This window comes from Lagenorhynchus albirostris, chromosome 5, assembly GCF_949774975.1.
Source record: "Lagenorhynchus albirostris chromosome 5, mLagAlb1.1, whole genome shotgun sequence".
Lineage (NCBI taxonomy): Eukaryota > Metazoa > Chordata > Mammalia > Artiodactyla > Delphinidae > Lagenorhynchus > Lagenorhynchus albirostris.
The window spans coordinates 105,534,739-105,549,563 of record NC_083099.1 but is presented as its reverse complement, the minus strand read 5'-3'; positions in this window follow the sequence as shown (position 1 = coordinate 105,549,563).

Sequence of the window (14,825 nt, the reverse complement as noted above, 5' to 3'; positions counted from 1 at the left end):
AGTTTAGTTCCTCCAGGAATTCATTTTCTAGGGAGAATAAAGTACTGGAGAGAGTGTAATACAGACAAGAGAAACAATTCTGCACATTAATAAATGCTGATACAGTTTAATTTTCATGAACCTACAGAGTACCTAAAAAGAGTTAATAGAAATGTTGTAGAACAGCCATTCTGCATCACGTTTTTAATTTTAGAAATATCCATATCCATTTAGGTCAATTTCAAATTATGGCAAAAGAGAATCCAAATGCATGATTGCTAGACTGAACTGTAATGATTAACTTTGAAGACTTTTTTTTGTTATCGTTATGCTTTAAAACAATTGTTTAGCATAAGTATTCCAGTGATTCTCTTCCTTCGCGATTTGAATAAAGATACATTATACCTTTATAAGGAATTTTTATAGGTATGAAAATATCCAGATGTCTAACCCACCAAAAGTGATGTGATAACAGGCTTTCTTCTATATATTTCTGAAATAACATATTTCATGGTGTTTCTTTCTCCAACATAGCCCAGTTTTAAAAAGTAAAATACCTGTTGAACAAAGTAGGAGAAGCAAATGAACAAAGAAAAGTACATGAGATCATCAGGGTCTACAAATCAAAGAATGTCTATGGAATATGAAGACAACAGCGGCTCCAGTAATGACTGTAAAATTGAAGTCTGAGGAAAAGATTGGGCTCCTTAAAGAATGAAATAGTTCAAGGCAAAATGACAAAATGGTTCAGAATTATCTACAAGTTTAAGACTTGTGTGGGAATTATAATCATCTAAGGGAGTGATTATTCCCCTTAACTATGGCCTTATTTTATATGTCATTTTTCTCCTCACAGTACTAAGAATATAGTATATTCTCAACAAATGTTGACCAAATTGGATTTAATAAAAAGCAGGCATTTTTACAAATGTCAGTAGGAATGAAATCTTCAAGGAGAAACATAAGTTGGCAGTTTTCAAAAGATTTAAAAACACTGGGTCCTTATTGTTTGGTTTTCTCTCATCACAAACTTGGCTTGTGTTGCACTGAAAGGGTCTGAGGTTGAAGGAGATTCACAAAGGGGACTTAGAAAAAAAGCAAAACAAAGGGAACTTGGACAAGATAACTTTTCAAATACCTAAAAATGCTTTATGAATATATCTGAGAAAAATCATTGATCTACCCAAGTTTCATTTTAGTAGAAATACTAACATTAAAATCATGAACTGCTCTAGATCAATATTATTCACCCCCAAATTTAAAAGTAAATCAAGTCACTAAATTATTATTTATTACTTAAAATTGAAATTTGACTATTTTTTATTAAATTATATTCATATAGTCTATCTCATCCTTTCCAAAATATTATCACTAAAGAACCATTAAGTCTGCATACAGACTCTTTTCTCTTTAGGTAAAGTTCAAATGTATATAACTAGGAGTTTTGTGAAGTCATCATAGAAGTTATTGCTTACAGGAAGCAGTGTATATGACAATATCAAGGGAGATCATGCACTACTCCAGGTATCTCTGGAAATAGATAATAGGGCTTTGTGATAGAAATTCAGTTTTTGGTTATTAGCATGTTAGTAGCAAATATAATTTTAACACTAATGTTAAAATATTAAGCTTTAAGATTCGTGATTTTATTTTGAGTTATTTTGTTTAGGCTTCGGTATAATCGCATGGTTGAATTTAATCCGAATGATTTAAGGTAGCTCAGAACTATGCCCTAAATATACTAAATAGATTTCTTGACTATTAAGTTTACTTTGTAAATTTAAAAAAAATATTGTGTAGATTAGCAAAATGTATGTCAAATGAGTCAACCAACAGGGCTGTATAACTAAGAGTAGCATCCTAGACTTTTCTTTAATAGAAGATTCATGTGGCATTAGAAATTCTAAATATCTAGTTTGTATTCATTCTAAAGGAGATTGAAAGCAAATTTAGAGTCCTAACTAAATTTTAGAAATAGCTTTTTATCTTTAAATAATCATGCTTTATCATGAAAAAATACCAATTAGTCAATGTATTATTAGAAATTTAAAATATTCATACCCATAGTTTATTTAAATATCCATACCAAATTTAAATTACTTTATGACATTAATTTTATTATTTTATTAAAATATAAATTATACAAAAACACTTCAGAGTAAAACCCTCTTCCATATACTCTTTCCACTTAAAATAACATGTATTCATAGAAAATTAATTCACGTAATTCTGCATGATAAATTATTAACCGATTTTTAAATTAAAATTTAAAATTAACCACCATCCTCAAGATATTTGAGGTCATAATCACTAAAATACTCCTTTTACTACAATATTACTTTACCTCACATTAACAGAGCATTATAACTCCCAGGTAGCTTTCATACCTATTGCCCATTTGAAGATAAGCACAAGTCTATTCCTTCTTGTTATTTCTATTGCCCAGTTCATAATCTGGCAAATTATTCAGAATATATTTATTGAATTCACATAAAAGAATAAATGTAAAAACAAGTGATTTTCTGGCACAATATCTGTGAGAAGGCAACTATTTTTAATTCCTATTTTACAGAAAAGAAATGGAGGTATTGAGAAGTTGACTGACCTAACATGTGTTTTAGTTTGAGGATGTAAATTGACTCCATTCCAAGGTTCTATTGTCCAGTGAGTGAGATATCTGGTGATCTATTTGCATAAAAAAAGGACAATTCTGGGAAGGACGCTATCCTAGGGAAATGGAGACTATATTTCCACAAGTTGTGTACAAGAAAAATACTACCACCAACAACCATGTAACAATAGTTTATAAACATTTATTATATACCAGGCAGAAGAATCATAAGAATTTCTCTTCATTTATTATGTACTTGGCACTAAATGATTTCTAAAGTGTAACCCCATAGATTCTTCACTACAATTCTGTCAAGTATATCCCTCCTGTACTTTGGGATGAAGTTAAAGAGATACTTAGGACTAAAATCTGCCCTTTATTTCTTCCTCTATTGAAAGAATTTCAATTCTCTAGGCTTTTCTTCCTCACTTTGGAGTTCAAATAGGTCTACTAGGCTGAAGTAAGATATGTAGATAACAGAAGTGATCAAAATAACTTGAAGGAATAAAATGTGACCTAAAATCTTAACATAGTTGAGTTAAAATCATTCTCAAGTAGCAGATAAGGAAGAAAAGAAGTTTTGAAAAGTTACCCTAAAACCTTGCAAGTAAAATAAGAGATGTTTTTTGATTAAGTCTCAAGAAATGATTACAGGTTTTTACTTAAGGTAAAAGTCTATAAATTCTTATTTTATTACCATACACTATTTTATGACAAGAACTGAATACTACATAGATATAGATATATAGATATAACTTTTTAAAAATTTTTATTGTTATCTAAGAACTTTAATATTATAATATTTAGGAAAAATTTATTGTGGCTGATAAAGTGAAAAGCACTATTAAGTAATGACAAATTTTGGTGGAAGACTCCAGGACCAAAAGTATATTTTGTGGGAAGAAAAAACTCCTTGTTTGATCTCTATAGGGTAGAGAGTTTTACAGAGGTGATCTGACACTCTTTCTCCTCAAAGTGGAAAAAAGCAACCTCTCTCAGTTGGATTCCAGTGAGCTTTTATCTTCTCCAATATAAAATCTATGGTATAGACAAATGACAATGATGTTAATATTTCAGTGCCAAAAGAATGACATGCATATTTACAAACTAAGTAAATCAGGTAATTGAATGACACAAAGAAACCTTATAATTTGGGGACAAACAAAAAGATACTACAGGTGATGCAGCACTATAAAGTAATGGTCACAATAATTAAATCACTTGTGCTGTGTTCACCTTAAATGAAAGAATGCATAATCCTCTCTCCCAACTCATATAACATTGCATGGAACACTTAAGCCTGCTACAGATTGGTGGTAACACTGATCTCCTGTAGTGAGGAATAATTAAACTTTAGTAAATCACTCTAAAAGCTTATAAAAGCAAACACCAAAAGCTTACAACATAGGATTGTGAACTACAAAAAAAGGGCAGTTGCTGGGGTTGATTTAAAAGCTGCTAAATTAGAAGAATTATGATGGAAATTTTAGCTACTTTCCTAGTCAGTTTTATTTTATCATGTAATTCCTTTAATCATTTTCAATTAACGTAAGTGTGTGGTGCCCCTCAAAGCAAATTTACTCACATAGGTTAAGTCTTGTTTAATGTGCGCTATAAACCTAAAAGCTTGCCTCAGATGTACCTTAAAATACCCTAAAAGGATGTTACTGGCCCTCTCAGGACTTTTTCAGAGTGTTCATGCTTACTGCAGTGCATTCTGGGACATGTCCTTTCCTACCTAAAATTCTAAATAAATTTTGGGAAAGAAAATTACAGGACAGGATGATGGGGGACATTATATTCAACTGGATCTGATCATTGACTTGAGAATTCTTTGCTTGTTTTCAGCTTTATAAGAATCATTTGTTAAGTAAATTAAGGGTATTTATTTTTGGTAGTAAAACTTGGTTGAGGGGAACTAGAAAATTAATCATTTACATGTTAAAAGCTTTTGTATTATTTTAAAATATATGTTATTCCAAAATTACCAATTTCAATAAAAAGAAAAATGAATATAAGAAGGCAAAGGATAAATTTTGTGTTACATTAGAATTATTAGCTGGACAGTGTGATGAGCAAATTTTGAAGGATCTCCTCAGTGGTGAAGTAGATGCAGCTGAAATGGTACTTCACCTATCGGTATAACTTATTCAAGTAGCTTTTTGGGTTAGTGTCAGAATTTCAAAGTGAAGTGGCACATGGAGGCACGTCTATCATTGATACGCACTACTTGAGTTTTAGAAATCGAAAGATTCACCCAGAAGAACAAGTCAGCAATCACGAACGTTTTGTATAGGTAAATGTAGCCTTGGCTTAGGGTCTTGTCCTATGTCTTCCTGCATTACAATGCTCAACAACCTAATATAACATTAAAACATCTCAGAGAAAAAGACAGTTTTATAACTCTAAGAAATGTAGTAGACCGTGAAATTATGCCATTACCTTAGAGGCAAAATTGGCTGTAGTCAATTAGGTGTTAAATAGCATTTTCTTTCATTTGATGATGGTTTAAGGGTCACACGAGAAAGAAGGACTGTGGGTGAAAATCTGTCATACACCTATTACAATGTGTCCCCACCTTCACATTCCAAAGACCCTACAGAAAGAAAAGAAAATATAACTATTGGAAATGTGATAGAACATTAAAATTAAAGATACATTAAACCAGCTTCCAAAATTCTGAAATCTTTTTGGATCTATCTTTTTTTAAGAAACAGTGTAACATCACATTTTTTCACAAGTAAAAATAAAAACAAAACAAAATCAAAATCTCTGTACATTCCATGCCATGAAAAGAACTACCATGATCACAACAAACTTCAATAGCTCTGAGCCTCAAAATATTGTGTATTTAAACACTAATGGGCAAAGATTTCACGAATGTGGAATTTCATTCCACTCTGGTGATGTACAAGTGCAGATCCCTTTCCTTCTTTCAGCTCCTCCCTTTTAGAAGCAGTCATCGTTAGACTAGGAATGAAACTCTGAGTGAAGAGAAGAAGGAAGTAAAAATCACAGTGATCCAAAGGACATGATATAGGGAATATTTTGTGATGGGACTTTGAATTTAGTCAGTTCCTTTACTTGGCATGAGAGGGGATGCAATTTGAAGCAGCAGGAGGTTGGCTTCTATGTATCCTATGCCCAAAGGAATGGGATAAAGGAGCCCTTCGGATATTCTTTGTCCAATCCTGGTCACCAGACTGGGAAAGAAAGTGATGAAGGTTTACAGTAAGGATAAATAAATACATACACATAAAACTATTTTTTTAGCAATAGCCTTTCTCACCTTATCCAACCTCCACCTTCCACATAGAAAGAGTTCATTTCTGTTAAACAGAAATTTTGATAAAACATAGAGTAGGATATCAGAGGTCCAAAAAGTTTTAAATGACGATGTTCCCTGGAGAAGTGATAATTGATGATTCCTGAGTGGGGCAAGGATGCTAATAGCATACGACTTACTGAGTGGACAATGTAAGGGGAGGGCAAAGCAGAATGAGTCAGGACCAGAGAAATGATTTTAGACTGGAAGTGAGAGAAAGAAAGGAGACATGAGGTGGCTGGTGAACTTGGGACAAGGATCCATGATCCTGACAGAGCCTATTAAGTTTTACTCTTGGGTACGTGGTGGACTCTTACTATTGTTTCTTCATGAAATCTCATTAAAATATCATCATTTGCTAATGCATCATAGTGTTAAATCTGCTATTAGGGTGCTGAGTAGAGTATCTTGTGGTTTGAGGAGAGCAGCAGCGAGAATGCTGCCCCATGTTTGCTACACAAACATCTAGGTGACGCTTCCCTGTTCCTCCTCTTCCCTACACAGAGTGGTCTTTCTCTCTTCCTCCTCTTCCTGTCAAAGCTGCTCTAAAGAATAGACCTGATATTGATTAGCTACAACAGATTATATATTAAACATAGTGTGTTCTCTCTGAGGTAGTGTCACTTAAAATGTTATCTGAGTCGTGAAATAAAAGGTACTCCCACCCAGCTGACATGATTCCAGGACTCAGTGAGAGAGGCAACTCTTTGGACAGAATCACCTATTTAGGATCAGAAATCAGTAAACCTTATCTATTTATTAGAAAATTATTTCTGACAGCTTTTAATTAAGCTTATACTAACTCAATCTATCAATAACTTGATGATGAGGGGTTGAAAAGTTGACACTGTTTGGAGAGCAGGGTTTGGACTTCCAGAGCGTTCCTGGATCTGAGAACTCCGTGTGAGATTTACCAGAACCCACCGCCAAGAGGCCATCCCCACTGAGTGGGGGTAGATTTTCTTCAGTAGAAACACCAATCATCCTGTAACCTTCTAATATACTAAAAACCCATAAAGTGCCCTTCCCACCAAAGTGAGTTATGTTGGAATTTTGAAATTCAAACCCCCTTCTCACCCTCAAACACGTTTCTCAATGGCTCTAGTCTATGTGATCCTGTTTTGAAAGGGAAATTTAGTTTCTTGTCTTATCTCCCCTTGGGAAATTCTTCCCTTTCAGAAATAAAAAAAACAACTAACAATTCTCTTAGATATAGATGACTATTTCACAAACGAATCATTAAAAGTTCATTGTAAAAAAACCTTAAGTTTGCATTATTTTGCTCCCTGACTTTGAAATAGAAAAACAGAAGATAAAAAGTATATTTAATTTTCATAATCCAAATGTTCACTCTATCAATATGCCCAAGAAAATGGAAATTTAACCATCAGAGCACCATAAAGAATTCTTCCAATTTATATCTGTAGATTAATTAAATCCAAAAGAAACTTTTAAATATTTTGATAAAGGAAAAATCCTATTACTAAAATCATATCATACTCAAGGTGAAAAACACAGCAAAAATGAAATTAGGAACAGAATGACTTTTAGTTAAACAGATGGCAAAAGTATTTACAAACACCACTTAAAGTGCTTATTTATTCTTGAAACATTCAAGTAAATCATTTAGATAATCCATCTTAGGTTCTTGCAAACCTTAATCTTGATTTTCAGAAACTCTTTAATTGTCTCCATTATGAGAACACCTAGGTTCACTTGTATACCTAATTTTGTGAGGACGGAAATTGTTATTAAATTTTTGCTAAAGACCAGACATCAGAAACAGTCAACTAAATAAAATGGCAAATCATTAAATTTCTAAAACTCTGTGGAGCTTCTTGAGAAAAAAATCCAAAGTGGAACTAGGCCAAAGACTGGTGAACAAAATGAAAGCCCTGATGGAGTTCTGAGATCACTGAGAACTAGAGAGAACTGTGTAAAAATAATAATAATAATAGTAACGTAACGTGAAATGTTAAAAAATCACTAATTATATTGATCATATATTATAAATGTTCTAATATTTTAGATTAGTAATTTTAACAGCAGTTATTCCTCATGTTTTGGGAGATACCTATTAATCATCGGAAATTACATACTGCGTTACATCTTTAAGATAGCCCTTGACAAAGTAATGTACACTATTACCGCACCAAATTCCTTTGTTAATTTTTGTTGAGACTCTTGAAACAACCTTATCATTTATGTACACTTACGATTGCTGAATTAGTATATAAAGACATATGTTGTGATCATTCATGTTATATATTTAATTAGTTAATATTACCTGGGATTTTTTTTATTATAAGATATATCTAGAATTTAGATTATAATTGTGCATTAAAGCATCTTGCCATTCAGTTTTATTAAGTATGATGACTCCTTCAAATGACACTGTGCTATGAGTATCTTTTATAATCCCTATTTCTAACATTTGAGAAAGTTTTACATTGAACAAATTGTAATAATGATCCCCAAAAGACAGTTACAGGAGTAAGTAAGTCCTTCTTAGTGTCTTCTTCAGATCAATGAAGAATCAGAGATAATTCAAAGCAGTCCTAATAAGGGTGAATTTTTGTCTTTCTTACCTTATAGTACTTGATACTCTTGGATTTTTTTTTTTTTAGAGTGTATAGGGTTTCCTTTTCTAAGTGGGAAAAAATATAGTCTTCATAGCACTATTTGAAAATTGCATTGGCTTTGTTTTGGCTTTTATACTCAGAAAGCTACTCTATAGTATACATGTGAACTAGAATTTAGCCTCAATCAATTGGCAGCCAAATGTTGAAAAATCATATAAGTAGATGATTTGAGTTTGAGTTTTCTCTTAATGGCTTAAGTATCTGTACTGAAACAAAGTATATATATATTGGGTTGGCCAAAAAGTTTGTTTGGGTTTTTCTGTAACATCTTCCATATAACATCTTGTATACATATACATATAGAGATATGCATACATATATAATTAATTTTTCATAGACTTTTAAAATTATGTCCAAGATATTTCCATTGCAGAAAATGTTGACGGCTATATAAAATTACATAAATTATACAAAATTAAACTCTGACTTAATATTTACTTCAGAAGCTCAAGAATTTAATAAAAATACATCATGCATATAAATTTCATGGTTCCTTAAAAAACACACTTATGCTAAAACATGATACAGAGTCAGTTTCCATTTCACTAGAAATTCTCATTGTTTCCAGGGACATTACCTTGAAACATAAGGTTGAGTATATTAAGTATATATTCACATCAAATGAAAGCTATCTTTTAACAGAAATTGACAACGCCAAATGTCTGTGATTTGCATTGTGTTCATTTTAGTTACTTTAAATGAGCTTACTTTAGCAAAAAATGCTTCATGAGATTGAAACTTAGAAGCTCAGGATCAGAGAGGCTGATGGAGTCCACCCACTGTCATTCTGAAACCAAGAAACATTAAATAACTTTCTCAAGGTCACACAGAAAGAATGGAAATGCTGAGAACAGAAACTGAGTTTTCTGGCTTACAATCAGCTGTCCTTTCTTAACACATAAACTATCTTATTAACCCACACATTTTCCTGATGAGACAACTAATAAGCAATGTGGTATAAATGTAGTACAGATCGTAGCATTAGAACTGAAATTAATCAGCACAGTGTGGTGAAGGTTTTAGGAGGTGGAGAAAATCTGAGTGTACTCTGGAACCCAGAAGGCAGGAGAGATTAAACTTTGAGAAAAGGCAGAGGAGATTCATGCTCAAATGTTTGCTTTTTAAGAAGGGAAAGAACTAGAGCTGGCTCTAGGCAATGTTTTAAAGTACAATTCATCTCTTAAGATCATTTCTTGCCTCACATAGTTTGTTCTCATATTCCATGATCCCTTTTCTCAGTACTTTTGCTAGCATCTTCTTTTAATGTCTCCTTGCTCTACCTTGTTAAACCTCCCATTTTTCAGAATGGGATGTTTTTTTTTTCATAAAAAAAATCAACATAGCTCATCTTAGCCATAGTGATATCAGCTTCTCCTAAATCATTTGGGACTTTTTTGTCCCAGTGAATCTCTATATGATGGTTTCTAAATCAGTACTGGAGATAAAGAATAGGACAGAATTCCTTTACTCACATCCTAATACCTGGTATGCATAAAATGGATTCTAGGCAAACAAAAAGATATGAAGAGTTGATAAGTCCTCTTCCCAAGGATAATCGTATCAGTTACAAATATTTACAAGAATTATTTATAATGTATGATTGCCATGAAGAATAAAACTTCTAAGCATATTCCTCACCTTCTCATCCATTCATTTAGAACATATTTATTGAGTACCAAAAAATGGCAGGAACGCTGCTACATACACAAACAAATGGATGTCTGAGAGGAAGACGGACAGGCTGACTTAAATGATTAACATTAAATGAAAGTATTATATATTTTAAATACAAAATTAAATTTTATTCATATATGTACTTGGTGTCTACATGATTTTTCTTCTCTGATGTCCTATGGTCATATTTATAGAAATGAAAATGAAAATGCCATACTTTGCCTATTGTCTCTCCCCCAACTTAAGGAACTTTTAATTTTTCAAATGTTCTCTAAAACTAATTGATTACAATTTCTATGTTGGGGCTTCCCTGGTGGTGCTGTGGTTGAGAGTCCGCCTGCCGATGCAGGGGGCACGGGTTCGAGCCCTGGTCTGGGAAGATCCTACATGCCGTGGAGCAACTAAGCCCGTGCACCACAACTACTAAGCCTGCGCATCTGGAGCCTGTGCTCTGCAACAAGAGAAGCCGCGATAGTGAGAGGCCCGCACACCGCGATGAAGAGTGGCCCCCGCTTGCCACAACTAGAGAAAGCCCTCGCACAGAAACGAAGACCCAACACAGCCATAAATAAATAAATTTTTTAAAAATATGTCTATGTTGAAACTCATTAGGAAAGTATTTGATACAAGTGTGTGGGTGGGGAATCTTTAGTCACCTAAGGCCTTGCTCCTTAAAGTGTGTTTTTTCAACCAGTAACAACAACATTATCTGGGAGCTTGCTAGAAATTCAGAATTCCACCCCAGACTTAGTGAATCAGAATCAGGATTTTTATCAATATTCCCCAGTTGACTAGTATCACATTCAAGTTTCAGAAGCACTCATTGATCTAAGATAAAATCTGGAGAGGCCAGGACTAGTTTCAGCCCATGGTGTAAAATTTTCCATGCATGGTGCAAAACACAGAATATCAGAATTACACTTTATTTTACCATAATGTTAATTTAAAAATGTGCCCTCAGTTTTTACTAATTCAGTATAGCATGTCCACAAATACTAAAAAGGAATTTCAGGGGACATGCAGGATATTCTGGGAATTTGGAATCCATGACAGCCATCCAGGGACTTAACACATTCATGGGTTTCCACATCCATCCTTGAATTCATCAGAACTGACCCACCAATTAAATTTACCACTGGTAGGTTTCAACTTCAGAAGTAAACCCTGATCTAGCCTAGATACATTCCTCAGAATTTCCTTACAATATTCCTTACAATTCTTTTTTTTTCCTTAATTCAATACCAGTCAATGTATCATACCTACACTTACTCCTATGTTTTTGGTATAATTTTGCTTTTTAATCACCTTGAACTAAAAGAGAAGAAAAGAAAACTTTGGCAATGTTCTTGCAACTGGTCTGCTTATAAGGCCATGAGTTTAAATGTATAGATTCCTATATGTACTTCCCCAGACCACTGACTGCCCCACCCAAACTACTGAATATGACTTTTCAGGGAAAGACCTTTCTTTCATTCCCCTACTCTTTATCCTCTTTTCACGTTTATCTTTTACTTTATTGCTAGACAGAAAAAAAAAAAAAAAGGAATAATATCGTTCATCTCTTCTGGCCACACTTAGGCCAGAAGTCACTTATCCTTGGAGGACGAGGATGCAGTCACAGCATTAACACAATAAATTATCTTAATGAAGAACATTCAAACCAGAATGTAATTCTGTAATTTCTGCTTTTCTTAGACAGCATCCTTCTCCATCTGTTCTGAGTGTAGAGCCAAAGTGTGCTCTAGATAAATTTAGTGCCTGTGGGAATGGATGTGTAGGAGTTCAAAGACCAGCTTCCTGGATGGGTTGTCAAAAACGAAGAAATATAGAAAAGCTCCTTCTTTTACATACCATAAGGGAAAACAAAGCGGAATCAAAACTCACATCTGCGAGAACCCTGTATGTGACATTACAGAGGATAATACCACCCCAGGAGCCCCTCTTCTTATCTTCTTTGTATTGTAGAGTGAGCGCCCAAATTTTACTTATTTTACTTCTTCTCAAGAGGTGAGAGCACCCATTTTCCCTAAAACCTGCCTGGGGAAATGGCTGCACTTTGTAAAGCACAGTCACCGTCACACTCCAACTCCATTGATTGCTGTTCCCAATGATGCAGGTGTTTTCACTTTAATGACTTTGCTATAAGTCTCTATAGGGAAATAGGAAATTCCAAATTATATTATAAGAATGCTACACATTATATGTGGCTCCTGGTCTATAGCTTCTTAGTCTCTCCAAAACAGAAAACGAAGCCCTGCAGAATTTCACCCACCACTTTTATTCTCCTGAAGTAGATTCTTAATAAATATTCCTTTTCTTTACGTGTTTACTCCATGGTACTCTCTTCCCATTCTAAGAATGCCATCAAAACAGGAAAATTGTCTTTATATTATTTCCAATTAGTAATGATTTGTGTTCTCTATAAACTAATTAGATTAAGCTTGTTAATCTACTCTATCCTTGCTGCTCTCTTTTCTGTCTGCCTACCTATCAAATACTGAGAGAATTACATTCAAAGATGCATGAAATATGCCAAAGGCATTAAAAGTGCAGTGTTTAAAAGTGCAGTGTGAGTGTTGGGGGATTTTTGTGGTAAATCCCATTTGAATACAGTTGAAAACATTGGGAAAAATGCTAACAGACTGGAGTAAAAATTATAACCTACCTTTTTACATCATTGTCTTAAACAGTTAACAAAGCATATTTAGCATCCACTGTACACAAGGCATTGCACCATGTAATGCAGGGATTTGAAAATAAGACAAGAGTTCTATAAAATATGGTATGAAAGAGGAAATAAGGCACACATCAGTTCTGACAGAAGATGTCATTTGATAAAAGTTCTAATAGAGTGCAACAAACAAAAGATTAATGGAGCGCAAGGGCAGAGATCACTTCTAGGCAGATTGATTTAAAATGCCCCCGGAAAAAGTGGTGAAGTCTTGAAGGATGAGTAAAATTGTGACAGAGAAAAATAGAGTATATTTTACAAGAGTGACAAGGCAATAAAATATTGGCTTGTTCAGGAAAAGAGAAGTTTTCTAATTTGGTTGGATTATGTTATTCATAATCTGGGTGATGATTTGTTGAAGTCCAAACCTCAGTACCTCAGAGTGTGACTGTATTTTTGGAGACAGGGCCTTAAAATGATAAGTTAAAATCAAGCCATTCAGACTTGATTCTAAGATCTAATTCAACCTCACTGGTGTCTTTATAAGAAGAGGAGATTAAAGCACAGAGAAGAGAGAGGTGCATGAGCACAGAGAAAAGACCAAGTGAGGAAGCATGAAGAAGGTTGTCATCTGCAAGCCAAGGAGAAACCAAACCTGCCGACACCTTATCTTGGACTTCCAGCCTCCAAAACTGAAAGAAAATAAATTTCTGTTGTTTAAGCCACATACTCTGTGGTATTTCATTATGGATGCCCTAGAAGACTAATACAGGAAGGTAACAGAAAAATAAAGAATGATGCCTGTTTACCTTTGATTAGCCTTTGAAAGCCATCACACATGTATACACTTTCTTTTAAAGCATTTACCATTACTGTACGTCTCAGCTGGTTATTACCATGAAAACCCCCAACACTTGGTCCTTGTTCTATCTGTTATTCTGCCACCCCATTTTCACCCATAACATACTACAAATATTAAAACCATCTAAATCTAGCTTCACTCCAACCTCATCAGATCACCCATAAAAATATTCTAGCTCAAGAAAAGCTCACAAATATCTATCTATATAATAAGGATGACTTAATAGGACATATATGAAGATAAGAATATGGACAATATGTTTATAGAATTATAACACAATGCTTAATTCCAGAAGGAAAGTATGAAGTTATAAGAATTCTTTATAATGTATTTGTTTGAAGGAGATTAGTTTTGTTCTTGTTCAAGCTCTCCTACCTGCTATACCAAATCAAGGTTTCTAAAGAGTGAGCTGTATCTTCATCGTACTTGGGGATAAGTGAGCATAAGGGTATTCATCTCCCATTCTTCTGTTGGTTTGGATTTATGTGCCATCTATTAAAAGCACATAATGCTAAAATACAGATAGTAGAGAATCCATGACTTATACAATTTAGTTTAGTCTTGGTTTCCCATAATTTACCTGCTAATTTAATATTCTTCTAACTTGCTCACAGTTCTAATTTGTAGAAGCAATAACTACACCAGAAGTGCTATACTAACTAGTATTTTTTATTAGAAATTTTTCTTTAATGGTGCATGTGTTCTTTCCTTATAAAAGACTCCAAGACACTTACTAAAGCTAGATCTCCTATTTCTGTTTCATCTCCCATAGTAGTTTGGTATTCTGCAAGGAGTGCATATTGTATAAATATGGAAAATATATACTATAGCCAGAAAGTGTCAGAGCTGTTCATCATATTATTATAAAGGCAAATGAATACGGAATAATTAAAAGAAGGTCGAACGTGGATCAGTGATGAGAATGTGTCATAAGCAAGGGTTATGATCAATTCAATTATGTGCCTTTGAGGTGTAAAGGGGAAAAAAAATGTCAGGGAGATACTTCAAGCTTACTTATAAGCCAATAAAACTTAAACTCCTTATGATTCTAATAAAACAGC